The sequence below is a fragment of the Notechis scutatus genome, chromosome 5, assembly GCF_049901735.1.
Source record: "Notechis scutatus isolate UNSWTSFEM ecotype Mainland chromosome 5, rNotScu1.2, whole genome shotgun sequence".
NCBI classification, from domain to species: domain Eukaryota; kingdom Metazoa; phylum Chordata; class Lepidosauria; order Squamata; family Elapidae; genus Notechis; species Notechis scutatus.
This window is the reverse complement of record NC_142013.1, coordinates 89,117,517-89,133,923: the sequence shown is the minus strand read 5'-3', so window position 1 is coordinate 89,133,923 and position 16,407 is coordinate 89,117,517.

Sequence of the window (16,407 nt, the reverse complement as noted above, 5' to 3'; positions counted from 1 at the left end):
CTGGAAGACCAGGTAGAGTATATGAGATAATAAGGAAGAAATCCATAAAGAATTATTTACATGCCTACATTAAAGTGGTTATGAACATCTATGCTGATTTGCCTACAAGCATTGTAGTTTCATTTGGTCTTGTGAGGAGAACAGAACAATCTCAATCAAAACATAATGTAACTGAGATGGCCCTCCTCTTGTCCTTTTAAGTCTTGCTTCCTATTTCAAAACAACTGATCAAAGCAGAAAAATTATAACAAGCATTGATTTCAGTACATGCATACTTCTCAATTGGTAAGAATAAGTTGTGGACATCCAAATAATATTCAACTTATCTCAGATTCCTACTTCTATCAGTTGTTGTCTACAGATCAACATCTAGAGTTGTCCAGTCTGAAGATCAATGATATTAAGGAGGCCATAGGTTGTCCATTCATACTAGGATAACATGATTAGGGCTTTAAATTACTATTACTATTAATCCTCCCATCTCCTCTCACTTATGACTTATGACTGTAACCTTGTTGCTTGTATCCTAATGATTTTATTGACTGTTTCCTAGTATGATTTGATTGCTCATTGTACCCTATGACTATTATTAAGTGTTGTACCTTTTGATCCTCGTCTCTTGACAAATGTATATTTTCTTTTATATACACTGAGAGCATATGCACAAAGACAATTTCCTTGTGTGTCCAATCACACTTGGTCAATAAAGAATTCTATTCTATTCTATTCTATTCTATTCTATTCTATTCTATTCTATTCTATTCTATTCTATTCTATTCTGTGGCTTTAAAGTATCTAATGTTGGCTGGAATGTGGCTGATAAAGTATCAATCAGTTACTCTAAATATTTGAACACATTGCAATGGCTTGATTTAACTGTAGCATTTTCGTTGCAGTGTCAATAAACACATTTTATTGACATTATCTCCCAAATTGTACAGCAAGATCTTGAAATGGTGGTAAGAAAATTGAGGCTGGTTGAGAGGAGAAGAATGATATCTAATTTGCTTTTTAGGTGTATCATTTTTCACATTCAGTCACGTTGTTTAGCAGTATTTATTAATCTTAGAAGCCCATTATTATAACTAATCATCATAAAATAAACGTTTCAGGAATAGTTAATTGCAAACATAAGAAGTTGTATAAGTGTTTTTTCCCCCCTCAAACTGTAAATGGAAAGGAGGCAGCAAAGGGGGAGAAAATTCTCTTAATTGAAGGTAATTTTGTCTCTTATCAGCCCAAACAGTCTTACTTTAAGTTTCCGCTTTCCAGTTTTTCTAGCAATAGGAGGGAATTTCCTCCATGCTCTTATCAGCATGAACCACAACCCCTGTACTGATTTCTGGTTCACTGACAAATTGCCCTCCCTTAATCCCCATCTTGGTAAGTTAACATTTTGTGTCTGTTCAGGATTTTTAAAATGAGGTAACAAACGACAACTTTTAACACTTGCCCAAAATGTGAAGCAAAACTTTTCACAATATGTAGTAAATGTCTCCTCTCAAGTACTATTGGTAGTTGCTGTCTAAAGTTATTGAAGAGCTTTTCGTTATTTTACTCCAGACTAAGTAGTAATGGTTTTTCTTCCTTCCCTGGGCGAATGTTCTGCCTCTTCGTCAGAATGAATTATTTGCCAATTCTCAGAGCCTTTCAAGTGATTTCAGAACTGGGAAAGAAAAACCTTTAGTATCAGAAAATTATAATCTCCTTGAATTAAATATGGCATTCATAGCCTCACAATATTGAACTGGTTCCCCACCCACTCTACAGCTTTGGAATTGTTTGTAAAAAAAAAAAAAAGTGGGGTGCTATATATTTGCCACTTAAAATAAATTCAGTTTCCTTGTGGGGCTTTTTACTATTAAAATAACTGTAAAGTCTTTTCCACAAGGTCTGTCCTCTTCCACATTTATTCCCAACTCACAAATTATATGTGTAAATGTGGACATGTGTATGTGCCAAACTGATCAAATGAACACTGAATTTTATTTTACCAGTTAAATTTTCATATGGTTTCTGCAAAATAAATGAGCAGCGTCATTTCATGAGCAGAAGCTGTTAGGAAATAATGAGAACAAATGACAAGAAAGGAATGTAGGCATGAGAGAAGAAATACCATTTCCCAAAATAGCGAAGCAACCCTACCATCAGGCACAGCCAAGAATCTGACTCGGTCAGTAGATTTTCAACCCTAATGCCAGCCCTAGCTCTATCAAACTGTTAGTTACTATTGTTCAGGTTTCAGACTTCCTTGGTTGATACTGATATTAGGAGGGACATTTTCTGCTGTTTCAGGTGACAAACCTTTTAAAGTGTATTGTGGGTAAATATTCTATTTCAAGGTATTATTAGTACCAAGATTGTTCAGCTGAACATGTGTACCAGTCTAGACTCATAATTTATTGCACTCAGGATATATAGGACACAATAGGTAGGGTCAGAAAATGACATGAAGGGATGGAAGGTCAAATTGTCTTATGGAGTTGAGAGAGATAGGGCTCAAACAGAAGCTGAAGATGGTATGGGGGACATAGGCCAGGAAAACAGGGACCTATATGAAATTTCAAGTCTGTTTTTCTTAAGTCAGTTGCCTCCATCCTAGGCTCTGGTATGGAGCTGCATCCAAATTGCTCCACAAAAGAATTATATTTATTCATGATCCCTCAGACCAATGCACAGTCATGGCTGGTCATGCAGGAGATGTAGCCCTGCCTGAAATTTCCAACTGTGTTTCAGATCCTGTACCAACTGCAGTGACAAGGCTGTGAATGATGGCTAGTCATTATTGCATGTGGGAGTCTTGTAATGAGATGTATCCTGCCCCAGTGGTGACTGGTTGAGAGTGCGTGTGGTTGGAATTAGTCCAGGATAAAAAGCTTGAGAACCGTGGATTGGACTACTGTGAGGTGCTGTTTTGAAACTACTTTTGGAGGTGACCAGGAAGCCATGGCTGATATAAAACTTAATGGCTACTCGAATGGGTCAATCCTGCCAATATAGAAGTCATTTGTTTTAAGCCAATAACCAAAATTTTGGTTATTACCTTTAAATCCCTTCTATTACCATGAAAAGATCTTCTGGGAATCCCCAAAGCTGAGATAGGAACAATGGCCTCTTTATGCCTGGCTCAAGAATTCTGGGAGTTGAAATCCACAAGTCATAAAATGGCCATCATTCCTCATCCCTGCCCTCAAACATGGTGTTCAACAAGGCAGGCCTTTGCACCACCATCTCTCCTTTATGATATTTATCACTGTGCAGGTTCAGACAACTTTTACCATCTTTGGTTTTGGTAAACAGGTTAGAAAGGTCGTATTCTACTGTATCCTTGATCCAAGCTGATTAGGGGGTAATATGAGAAATCCCCACTTGACTTTATTTTACTTTGTTTTCACCCAGAGTCTTTTGGGATGGGGAAGATTAAAGATGCTAAAATAAAACAATGAATATAACTTTGCTTCTGTGGAGGAGGGGGGGGGGGGGGGGGGGAGGGGGGGGGGGGGGGGGGGGGGGGGGGGGGGGGGGGGGGGGGGGGGGGGGGGGGGGGGGGGGGGGGGGGGGGGGGGGGGGGGGGGGGGGGGGGGGGGGGGGGGGGGGGGGGGGGGGGGGGGGGGGGTGGGGGGGGGGGGGGGGGGGGGGGGGGGGGGGGGGGGGGGGGGGGGGGGGGGGGGGGGGGGGGGGGGGGGGGGGGGGGGGGGGGGTGGGGGGTGGGGGGGGGGGTTGGGGGGGGGGGGGGGTGGGGGGGGGGGGGGGGGGGGGGGGGGGGGGGGGGGGGGGGGGGGGGGGGGGGGGGGGGGGGGGGGGGGGGGTTGGGGTTGGGGGGGGGTTGGGGTGGGGGGGTTTGGGGGGGTGGGGGGGGGTGGGGGGGGGGGGGGGGGGGGGGGGGGGGGGGGGGGGGGGGGGGGGGGGGGGGGGGGGGGGGGGGGGGGGGGGTGGGGGGGGGGGGGGGGGGTGGGGGGGGGGGGGGGGGGGGGGGGGGGGGGGGGGGGGGGGGGGGGGGGGGGGGGGGGGGGGGGGGGGGGGGGGGGGGGGGGGGGGGGGTGGGGGGGGGGGGGGGGGGGGTGGTGGGGTGGGGGGGGGGGGGGGGGGGGGGGGGGGGGGGGGGGGGGGGGGGGGGGGGGGGGGGGGGGGGGGGGGGGGGGGGGGGGGGGGGGGGGGGGGGGGGGGGGTGGGGGGGGGGGGGGGGGGGGGGGGGGGGGGGGGGGGGGGGGGGGGGGGGGGGGGGGGGGGGGGGGGGGGGGGGTTTTGGGGGGGGGGGGGGGGGGGGGGGGGGGGGGGGGGGGGGGGGGGGGGGGGGGGGGGGGGGGGGGGGGGGGGGGGGGGGGGGGGGGGGGGGGGGGGGGGGGGGGGGGGGGGGGGGGGGGGGGGGGGGGGGGGGGGGGGGAGGGGGGGGGGGGGGGGGGGGGGGGGGGGGGGGGGGGGGGGGGGGGGGGGGGGGGGGGGGGTGGGGGGGTTGGGGGGGGGGGGGGGGGGGGGGGGGGGGGGGGGGGGGGGTGGGGGGGGGGGTGGGGGGGGGGGGGGGGGGGGGGGGGGGGGGGGGGGGGGGGGGGGGGGGGGGGGGGGGGGGGGGGGTGGGGGGGGGGGGGGGGGGGGGGGGGGGGGGGGGGGGGGGGGGGGGGGTGGGGGGGGGGGGGGGGGGGGGGGGGGGGGGGGGGGGGGGGGGGGGGGGGGGGGTGGGGGGGTGACTTCATTTAGATCAGCTTCACTTTCTGGAACTTATCCAGACCTACAGTAGCTCACCTCTTGCAAGAGATTGTAGGTCTCTCACCAAATCTTGGGGCATGAAAAGCAAGTAATGTAGAGGAGGCAACTGCAGGGTTCATGCTAAGGATCTTTAGTTTGTTATAATCATTACTTATGTCACTGCAAAATCAATTAGCATGTATGAACTAGTTCAAATACATATATAATTTTTATGCTGCTAATCAATGAAAGGTCCTATACATTTTAAGCTGTGCTGTAAGTCCTCAAAGAAACAATCTTGTTCTGAGTATTCCTTTTAGAGACCAGAACTGAGAAGTTACTAAACTACTATTCTCCAAATCCATAGCCAGCATAGCCAGTGATGGGTGATGTTGGAAAACTTCTGACAACATTCAGAAGATTCTGACAGAGGTAACTCTGTATTTTCATTTGGTCATAAATGTTTTAACCATCCTTTTCCTGACAATAAACACAATTAACCTCATGGCCATAGTTTCAGATTATCAATGTTCAATTCAGGTGTTGATTTTTCTTCAACAATCACATTGCCTAGGTTCAGGGTTTATCTGACAGCTTTAATCCCCTGAAAGATGTCTGGAGATATCAGAGGAGTGATTCTTTTGAGGGCAGGACACTCTGTCAATTGAAGAGTCTTCCTAAGAAGAAATATTTTGCCCTTTTATTGACATTTTAACACATTTGTAGAAAACAACTTAATTTTTTAATTTGCTCCTCTAAACTGGTGGTGATTTTTGCTTCAGTTTAATTTCATAATGATATTAATGGAATTTTGTATACAATCCTGTCCCCAAAATTTGTATCTTGGAAAAAAAATATACACAGAAGCCAGTAAGGTTCCAGTTAAGATAATAGACTAGAGGCAGTGAGTTATATTAAAAAAAAACCTGCCATGTCTAAGAGTCACAGTAAGCAAGTGTATAATGACATTATCTGGTTTTGAATTGATTTCCTTATCAAGTGTGTAACTAAATGATATCTAATCATCACATTATTTCATAGCAACTATTATACTGAGGATAGTGTCTGTAGATTGTTTTGAAATATTCAAACCAGAAATTTTAGATCAGTAGCCATGGCAGCAAATCAGTAAGTTGTCAGCTGCATGCTGGCATTCCAGCATATACAGTCTCTTGAGAAATGCATAAAAACAACTCCAAAATCTGTAATGAATGCCTTTTGGAATTATAATTAGGATCTGGACCTCAAACTCTTAACTCTGTTTGAAACAGATCCAGTGGGCTGCATCAGAGATGAGCTAAAGGAAACCCAAGCCAGAATTGGAGAAGCTTCAAGAGAAATGAATTCAATCTTTTAGAACTTTATATATTTTTGCTATTTTGGATACTAACATCTTGTTTGTTAAGCATTATGGCTTGTTTCACCATTGGCTTTCAATTAAGAAAAGTTTCAACAAGGGATTGCCATTTCTACTCACATCTGGTGGCCAGATAAAGGTGAACTAAATGAATTTCAGGTTAAGATGTATTTCCAGATCTAAGCAGGTTGAATTCTCCAAAACCTATTCAATCTCTGTCTTGGCTTCTTGCCAAAGCTCATCCTGGAAAAATTGCTCTAGCAAATTTCAGACATAAATGAATGTGTTTCATCTTGCTCTTGGTTCAGGCTTGTCTGTCCTTAATTGGTTTTGAACAATTAGATATCTTTTAAGTAGTGATTGTTATGAGTTTATACTGTTGTATTATCTAAATCCCAGGAGGTCAGACAAACTGTGTGTCTGTGTCAGTATGTGTTTATGTGAATATGTATAAAAAAAAAAACACACACCAACAGAATGATTGGGACAGTATGTCTTTAAATTGATCTCTACATACTGAAAAGTTGCGTTCACATGTTATATGAATATACCTAGGTTTTTATCTATGCACAGTGATTTTCTTACAATGGTAAATCTTCAAGTTTTTTGGACACCTATGATGGATCAGGAACAATTAGTAATTGAATTCTCCCACCATTTCAATTTGCCTACTTCCCCAGAATCTTTTGAGTACTACCATCATATCAATTACTACTCTGTAAATGTAACCGGGAGGATTTGGGAGCAATTTCCCACTTTTCTCTCCTGCTCATATCAGTAAAAAAAAAAGTCTCAGTAAGCATGATAAATCCAGTTTTGTAATGCAGTTTTGTGATCTTATAAGGGGAGGAGTCACATGTATATTCTCTCTTGATGCATTCAATCATTCAGACAGACCAGGAAGGGAGTTATCTTCACATCCATTTGAATCTGATTTTATTTCTTCAAGGATTATTTCAAACATGATCAGGTATATTTTTATGTACACTGAGAGCATATGCACCAAGACAAATTCCTTGTATGTCTAATCACACTTGGCCAATAAAGAATTCATTCATTCATTCATTCATTCATTCAATCGTGGTTAACTGTAAGGGTGACAACTAATTACAAACATGTCCTTCTATTTTGTTTGTCTCTACTGCTACACTTATATTGGATTCTATTTCTTCAAGGATTATTTCAAACATGATCAGGTATATTTTTATGTACACTGAGAGCATATGCACCAAGACAAATTCCTTGTATGTCTAATCACACTTGGCCAATAAAGAATTCATTCATTCATTCATTCATTCATTCAATCGTGGTTAACTGTAAGGGTGACAACTAATTACAAACATGTCCTTCTATTTTGTTTGTCTCTACTGCTACACTTATATTGGATTTATATTTTTGATATGGTCAAGCAACTAAATCAATCAATCTATTCTATTCTTCTTGTTTAAGGAGTCTTAGGAATCCACATTTATACTTCAGTCATTGTGTTACAGCTGACCTTCAGGTAAATGGTTAGAACAGAGGTCTCCAAAATTAGCAACTTTAAGACTTGTGGACTTCAACTCCCAGAATTTCTCAGCCAGCTATGCTAGCTGAGAAATTCTGGGAGTTGAAGTCCACAAGTCTTAAAGTTGCCAAGTTTGAGGACCCCTGGGTTAGAAGATAAAGAGAGTAGAGGATAATTAAGCAAACACACGATGAGAGCTACTGTTACACTGTTGGAACTAGAGACTGGGGCTAAGAGAAGAGGCTTAGCAAAAATGAGAATTTGCTGTGAAAGTTCCTCATTTTTAAAATCAGCAAAAAGAGGTTTCTGAAGCTGCCTCTGGGTTCATAGGAAGCACCTTTTCCTATATGGCTCCTGTGTTACTTTTTAAAAATGCCTTGGAGATGGTATAAATTCAATAATTTATTGTAAGAATAGAAAAATAAAAATTATAAGCAACAATATAAAACTCTCATCTATAATTGGATTGATTAAAAACAATTGGATACCTAAAGGACTTCCTGGAGGACTGGGGCCACACAAGATGCCCACCAGGAGGAGAGGGAGGAAAGCTCTGGCCTGCCTGTCCATGCCTCCGCTGCACCCTTGCCCCCGGCGGTGGCAGGTATTGCGCTACCACTTCCAGGTGGGATGCTGGAGGAGAAACTGCTGGTGGGGAGGCAAGCTGCCTACATGGAGATGTCACCAAGAGCCTAGCTCGCTGCATGGGAGCAGCTGTGGTGGCTGACCGGTCACTCCTGCCCTTCTTCCTGCAGCTGATGCTGCTGCTGCTCTTCTGGGAGGCACAGGAGCTGAGCTGGATGGGAGGAATGCCGGGGACAGTGCACTGACTGGGAAGTGGTCACGCTTCCCAAAAGTGGTGGAAGGGGGGCTGCACAGAGGTTGGCCAGCTCCAGAGCACAGATGCACCATGGGCTGGAGCTGCGCAAGAAGCCCACTCAGGCAGAGAGGGAGGGAAGCCCTGTCCTGCCTATACTGGCTCACAGCTCTGCCCCTCTCTGCATCTTTTGGCATATGCGCCTGATGCGCTTCCCATTGCTGATCTTTGTGCCTGCATGCGCGCCACAAAACCAAGTGGCCGACGCACATGCATGCACTGGAAACAAGATAATTTTCTGCTCTTCTGGTTTTTGGTGGGCATGACATGTGAAATCCAGCTGGCCAGCATGCCAGAACCCAGACGAGAAACGGGCGATAGCTCCACATGCCCAGAGAGATGGCTCTGTGTGCCACTTCTGGCATGCTTGCCATAGGTTCGCCATCACTGCCCTATGATTTTCCACCACCTTTTTAAAAGTGCTCTGTTACATGTGCTATTGTTAATTTATACATGTAAATAATCTAACTCTTTCCATTTACCTCACTTCTGGGAGACATTCTGTAACTCTAGTCCCCAAAGTCATCTCAGATAGCAAATATATTTGTTTTGATACTCATTTCTGTTCTTTTAATCTGAAAGAAATAAAAAGAAAACTTGCATTACTTTGTTGCACATAATGCTGTAATTTAACTGTCATTTTTAAAAATACACAAGTGAATACATCAGTGAACCAATGAAATTCCTGTTTCCTTTGTTTCTTCCATACATATCAAGTTAAAGGGAGGAATCTTAGATTTGCACTTAAAAATATGGGAATATATTTATCTGATTTTGAAAACCGTGGAGGAACTTCACTTCTAGGTTAAGGCCCAACAAGAGGACTTTAAAAAAAGAAAAAAATTGTGAACACTAGTAGAAATATAAAAGTACTGTGCTATGAATTTATGTAAAAACAGGATGGGGGGAAGGAAATATCTTCCTTTAAAAACAAAAGCATCAATTGGGACCATAAAACATGCTAACGTTTTACAAATATACAGGGTAGTTAAAGATTTGATTCAAATAGTGTATATTTTAAAATCTGTCTCACTTCTACCCACCTTTCTAAAGTAGGTTCTTTCCTTACATCTATTGAGGATTGAAAATACAACAACAGAAATTCACCTAGGTTTCAAGCAAACAAAATGTCATTTAAGCCTCTGCATAAAAAGCCAAGCAGTGCTGCAAATGTGTCAGTTTGTGAGGGATAATATTCTACTATTTCTACACTGTGCTAAGTGCAATCCCTCTCTGTTCTTACCCATTCCACAGATATTTATTCAAGTCCAGAAGTATGCATAATGAACCTAAAACTGCTTTATAAAAGCTGGGCATTAGAATACAATAGATATTTAAGAATCTACCCAGCTCCAGAATCATATCACCAAGAATTTCTTTGATGCAATTCTCCCCAGCTTGGTATATTTTACATTATGTAGTGATTGAGCCTGTTGACAAAGTCACCCTATTTTTTACCAATGTTGTTAAGCCTGGATTCCCCAACGGGTGTTAAGGAAAACAAACTAAACAGAACGTGCAGCGAAGTCAGATAGGAAGACAGGTAAATGTGTGAGATAAGTTTTCTAGTTAACACGCAGTAAAAAATACAGATACGCTTGTGCTATCAAAAATATAGTTTATTCCATTTAAGAATTATAGCATAGTCAAATAAACGGTCCATCAGTCATATATCAATTTCAGTCAAGTCTTGTCGGGGATACTCTATTTGCAAAGTCCGTGTTGAATAGCCAATGTCAGTTCACTTACAATAAATCAGTCCAATCTTTATCTTCTCTCCTTGAGAAAAATCAACACTCCTTTTTCTCTCCCCGTTCCAGCAAGAACGCAGTCATCAATCCATCAAGTAATTAGGGATCAGTAAGCCAGAGAGAGAGAGCTGCAATTGCCTCGCTTCTTATATAGTGCTTTTACAACCACACCCTTAATTACATTCTTGCAGTTAAAGTTACACACACTTTAACTAACAAACCATGATACCTTATTTATTATTTTTACCCAAACCAGTTAGGGTAAACAATGTTATCCCTAACAAATGTAATACAGACAATTGATTCTGGATATTGGATATCAGGTTGCAGAAGCCAATTAATTTTTTAATCTGTTTTATTTAGAGCAAGAAAGAGGTTTTGTCTGAAGCTTCAAAATATTATGAGTCTTATGCCCTTTGGCTTGGTTTATAAACTATTTCTTTTCCTCTTTTCCTTTTAAACAATAAGATGGAGTAGCCCTGAGAATTAATATAAAAATCTTCTTGAAAAAGAAGAAACCGATTAAGGGAAATATGAGACATTATATTCAGCATTTTATCAGGCTCAACTGGTTAATTGCTCACCTGGTTAATATAGTAAAGTGGTTATTTGGTGGTTTTGATATTGAGTAAAATGGTTGTCCTTCAGAGTTTGAGTGGATCACACACTTTTGTAACCTGGAGATCTCCAGTTGTACTGGAGAATTCTTAGTAGGGACTGCTGCAATAAAAACAAATCCCACTAAAGACACTCAAAACACACCTGAGTTTTTGAAAATTGCTTTAGTGTATTTGAAACAATTAGCATGTGCCTTCCTAGTTCTGCACTGACAACAGTATTGCGAACATGATACAGAATCATCAGCATATGGCAGAATAGTGTTATTTCTGATAAACCGCAACAATTGTAAACCATAATAAGGAGTGGAGTCCATAAGGAAAGAAGCAAGTGATACCATGTGCATCATGATGTCAGGTCATAAACAAATTGCATTAGATGTGATAACATAATTGCATAATCTTGTAATTTGTGCACCTGTCTTTATTTTGACATCACGAAGGCTTGCTCCAGCCTCAACTGAATAATTTATTTGCTAGGGTGTAGCATGCATTGTAGTTTAAAAGTGCTCACAAATATAGGGAAACAAGCAAATCTTCAAAGGTGGTAGGAGGAACAATGCAATAGAGAAGAATTAAATAAAAACCAAATAAAACTTTAAAGTGGCAGATGAGAAAAAAAAAATTACCTGCTGGGAAAAAAATGTTGATATATTCTCCCTTTTGAAACAACTCATAGCAACATATAAACTAGACCTTTAAAAAGTGTTTTCCAGTTTTCTGTGATCTGAACATTCATTTTATTCAGTGTAGAATTTCATGAAACTCAAAGTATCTACTATATTTTTTAAGTGCTGGTCAGTCTAGTATAAGATGTCACTTATATCAGCTTTATCGGCCAACGTGGACAGTCTTTGAAGAGGCAACTGCTTTCTGCAATATGATTCCACTTTATTGTAGCAGACCAAAAGAGGAAAGGTGTTCCATTTTAGTGCAGTAAAGCAGAAATATGTGCGGAAATCTTCATTGTTTTTGTGGCCTGCTTGCTCTCATTCTTCCTGATAGAGTAATGTAGAAAATGAAAAGATTATTTTGGAGAAGCTCCAGATCCATGGTAAGAGTCTGGGGAGAAATAATACTTTTTATTATAAAAAGCTGTCACAGGTTAATGTATATGTTAACATCCCCTGCATGCACATTTTAAAAAGAGGCTTCTACTTTCTGTATACAAAATAATAAATAGGGAATGGAGAAAAACTGAGTGGGGATCTTTATCTTACTTAAATAAGCTAAGTTTCTTTGCAAAACAAAGAAATGTCTTGCCAAAGAGCCCCCAAGGTTGATGAGTTGTCAACTCTAAAATTGCAGTAATCTTATCTCAAGTTTGATATTGGTTTGCTAGGAAAATCCCTCCTGGATGATGGTTTTGGCAGATCAATGACACAATAATTTGTAGCAAGCTACATCCCTGGTCCAAAGTGGGGGTGGGGGGGGAGAGAATGTGTACTAGGTAATGAGATTAAGCTGGACTCAACAGGGACTTCCTTAAAACACACAAAACAAAATCAAAATGTCATCTGGATGTGTCAGGAAAAATTCAGGGAGTGAAAATTTCAGTGGATGTTATGTCAAAAAGCAGCTTTTAAATTTAAACAGCTTGAGGATTAATAAAGTCTGGGACAACAAGTTGTGACTATATCCATATATTTTATACACTGACAGATTTTTAAAACTGACAGTAATGCCCCTAGGCTAGGGTGGAAGATTTCTCTGTAGTCAAAAAAGGAAAGAAAAACCTGAATCATTCTTGTTTTAGGAGTATATAAATCAACTAACACATACCACTGAGTTGAAGGACTGTATAGAGTGCTGACTGCATCTCTTCCAGGCTCTCAGAAAGGGAGAGTCACCTCCAAGAAGAAGATATTTTAAAAAGGCAGATCAAGATGGTAACGATGGCTGTGTGATTGAAGTCTTTTTTTATATGTGTCATGCAATCACAGTTATGTTGGCTGGAAAAACTGATATAAGATAGTGAGAAGGATCTGAGATGAAGGGCTCCAAATAACATGCAGAACAAGAGAAATCCAACCCAACTTGTTTATTACTGCAGCAATATAGAAGCACACATTCAAGTATTTCTATACAGGGAGCACATTCCCTGCTTGTCACATCAACCTTTTATACAATATGCAAACAAAAATGGAAAATGATTGCTCAAAACCTAAGAGTGACTTTTTGTCTATACCATAATATACAAGTGGGAGGTTCAATTAAAATACACTGTAATAGCAGGAGATGTATTTTTAAGAATCTTTCCTTAGTAGGTAACACTAGTTTACCAGTTTACTGCCCAATCAGTTTTGTCTGATTCTACCTGTCAATCCTGAGGTTTCTCTACTCAGAAGTATGCAACTTTAAGATGTGTGGACTTTAAATCCCATGCTAGCTGGGTAATTCTGGGAGTTGAAGTCCACAAGTCTTAAAGTTGCCAGTGTTGGATATAGAGGTGAAACTCAAATAATTAGAATATCATGAAAAAGTTCATTTATTTCAGTAATGCAGCTTAAAAGGTTAAACTAATATATGAGATAGACATTACATGCAAAGCAAGATAGTTCAAGCCATGATTTGTCATAATTGAGATGATTATGGCTTACAACTCATGAAAACTCATGAAAACTCATACAACTCATGAAAATCCACAATCTCAGAAAATTAGAATATTGTGAAAAGGTTCAATATTCTAGGCTCAAAGTGTCGCATTCTAATCAGCTAATTAAGCCATAACACCTGCAAAGGGTTCATGGGCCTTTAAATGGTCTCTCAGTCTGGTTCAGTAGGAAGCACAATCATGGGAAAAACTGCTGACCTGACAGTTGTGCAGAAAACCATCATTGACATCCTCCATAAGGAGGGAAAGCCTCAAAAGGTAATTGCAAAAGAAGTTGGATGTTCCCAAAGTGCTGTATCAAAGCACATTAATAGAAAGTTATATGGAAGGCAAAAGTATGGAAGAAGGTGCACAAGCAGCAGAGATGACCGCAGCCTGGAGAGGATTGTCAGGAAAAGGCCATTCAAAAGTGTTGGGGACTTTCACAAGGAGTGGACTGAGGCTGGAGTCAGTGCATCAAGACCCACCACATACAGACAGATCCTGGACATGGGTTTTAAATGTCGTATTCCTCTTGCCAAGCCGCTCCTGAACAACAAACAATGTCAGAAGCGTCTTACCTGGGCTAAAGAAAGACAGAACTGGTCTATTGCTCAGTGGTCCAAAGTCCTCTTTTCTGATGAGAGCAACTTTTGCATCTCATTTGGAAACCAAGGACCTAGAGTCTGGAGGAAGAATGGAGGGGCACACACTGCAAGATGCTTGAAGTCCAGTGTGAAGTTTCCATAGTCTGTGTTGATTTGGGGAGCCATGTCATCAGCTGGTGTTGGTCCATTGTGCTTCATTAAGTCCAGGGTCAATGCAGCCATCTACCAGGAGATTTTGGAGCACTTCATGCTTCCTTCCTCAGATGAGCTTTATGGGGATGCTGACTTCATTTTCCAGCAAGACTTGGCATCTGCTCACACTGCCAAAAGCACCAAAACCTGGTTCAAGGAACACGGGATTACTGTGCTTGATTGGCCAGCAAACTCGCCTGACCTGAACCCCATAGAGAATCTATGGGGCATTGCCAAGAGAAAGATGAGAGACATGAGACCGAACAATGCAGAAGAGCTGAAGGCCGCTATTGAAGCATCCTGGTCTTCCATAATACCTCAGCAGTGCCACAGGCTGATAGCTTCCATGCCACGCCGCATTGAGGCAGTAATTGCTGCAAAAGGGGCCCAAACCAAGTACTGAGTACATATGCATGCTTATACTTTTCAGAGGTCTGATATTGTTCTATGTACAATCCTTGTTTTATTGATTGCATGTAATATTCTAATTTTCTGAGATTGTGGATTTGGGGTTTTCATGAGCTGTAAGCCATCATCATCACAATTATGACAAATCATGGCTTGAACTATCTTGCTTTGCATGTAATGAGTCTATTTCATGTATTAGTTTCACCTTTTAAGTTGCATTACTGAAATAAATGAACTTTTGCACAATATTCCTAATTTTTCGTGTTTCACCTATACCTGCTCTACTCGCTACTTAGTTTCATAATCACTTTTCTTGTCTGCAACAGCTGATATAGTCCATCCATTACCATTTTGACTCTTTAGCACCTCCTTTTGCATTCACCCTTGGAAAAAAGAGCCAAATTATTTAAGTTGGCTCAAACATCATAATTATTTGTTAGGATGTTCATAACAACCTTCACAATCCATTTTTTATGTAAAGAATGAGAGTACAAGAACAAATACAGGGTGGATAAACTAAATGCAATCCAACTGGCACATGAAGTCCTTCTAGCCTACTACTGTAAATCTATAACTGAAGAAAAGAGAATAAGCAACACCAGTAGTCCATTTGTTATTGAGAAAGTGATAATAATGAGATAAAATACATAAGGTGCCTGTCTCTGGCATTTCCAAAAAAATGGTATGAAGTATATCCTTTTTCCAGATTTGCTTAATAACATGAGAGATGGAGATTTTTGTTGCTGTTGTTTTTGGCCAATGGTGACTCCTGGTGACTGCCTGGATATGTTTTCAGAAGTGGTTTGCCATTGCCTGCTTCCTAGGACCAAGAGACAATGACTGACCAAATGTTACCCCATGCTGTCTTAGCCACTACTCCAAAATGGCTATTCCAGTTTAACTTGAAATATTTGCTAGTGCTTACATGATGGCTATATGAAGGAGTAGGCTGAGCTATAGCTTCATCTCACAACAGCATGAAATTTTCTGGAATGGGAACAAAAATGACTTACAAAAACTCCATAATATTCCTGTGCCATCTGGAAAGAAGCTGAATTGTAAATGTTTCTATTCTGTTAGATATAATATCGACCCTATCTCTGTTATTCTTATCATAACCACCTCTGGAAATTTGGCACGCTTTCAGTAGAAAACAAACCTTTTTTTACTAGAATGGAGAACATTCCAATTATATTACAGCTCAGCTTGCAACCTCCTGAATTAATGCAATTTGAGAAATCTTCCAAAACAGGCATTGAATATTCTGCTCCTGTCTTCTTCTTTCTTCTGAAGGATACACACATATAATGCAAACACCTGTTTGTGAGAAATGCATTAAAAACCTGCAATTTGTGAGCAAATCAGAGTACTTACCTAAGAAAGAAATGATTATTTTAAGGAAATGCACAGAACAAAGAATTGTATGAAAAAAATAAAACATTTTTTCCAGTTTATATTAACAACCACATGCATTGTTGGAAAGGAAGGATACAGAATGCCATAAAGCCTTTAAAAATTCCATTAACCTTCCCTCCCCCTAAATTGAAATATTGCTCTACTAATATGGGTAGTAAAATAGACTACATTTTTAATGATTATATCTCTGTTCCTAAAAAACTAAGGAAATTTGCAATTGTTACATATGGTAATAATTACTGTATGTTGGGGGAGGTCATTTAAAGTGTATTAGCCAGTTTGCCAAAGCATTGCAATAAACTATATTTTACAAGCTTTTAAAGAATATTTAAAGACTATTTTCAGACAAAAATGTTTGGACATGAACATTTATCATGGTTGTGACTATTTTTAATCTT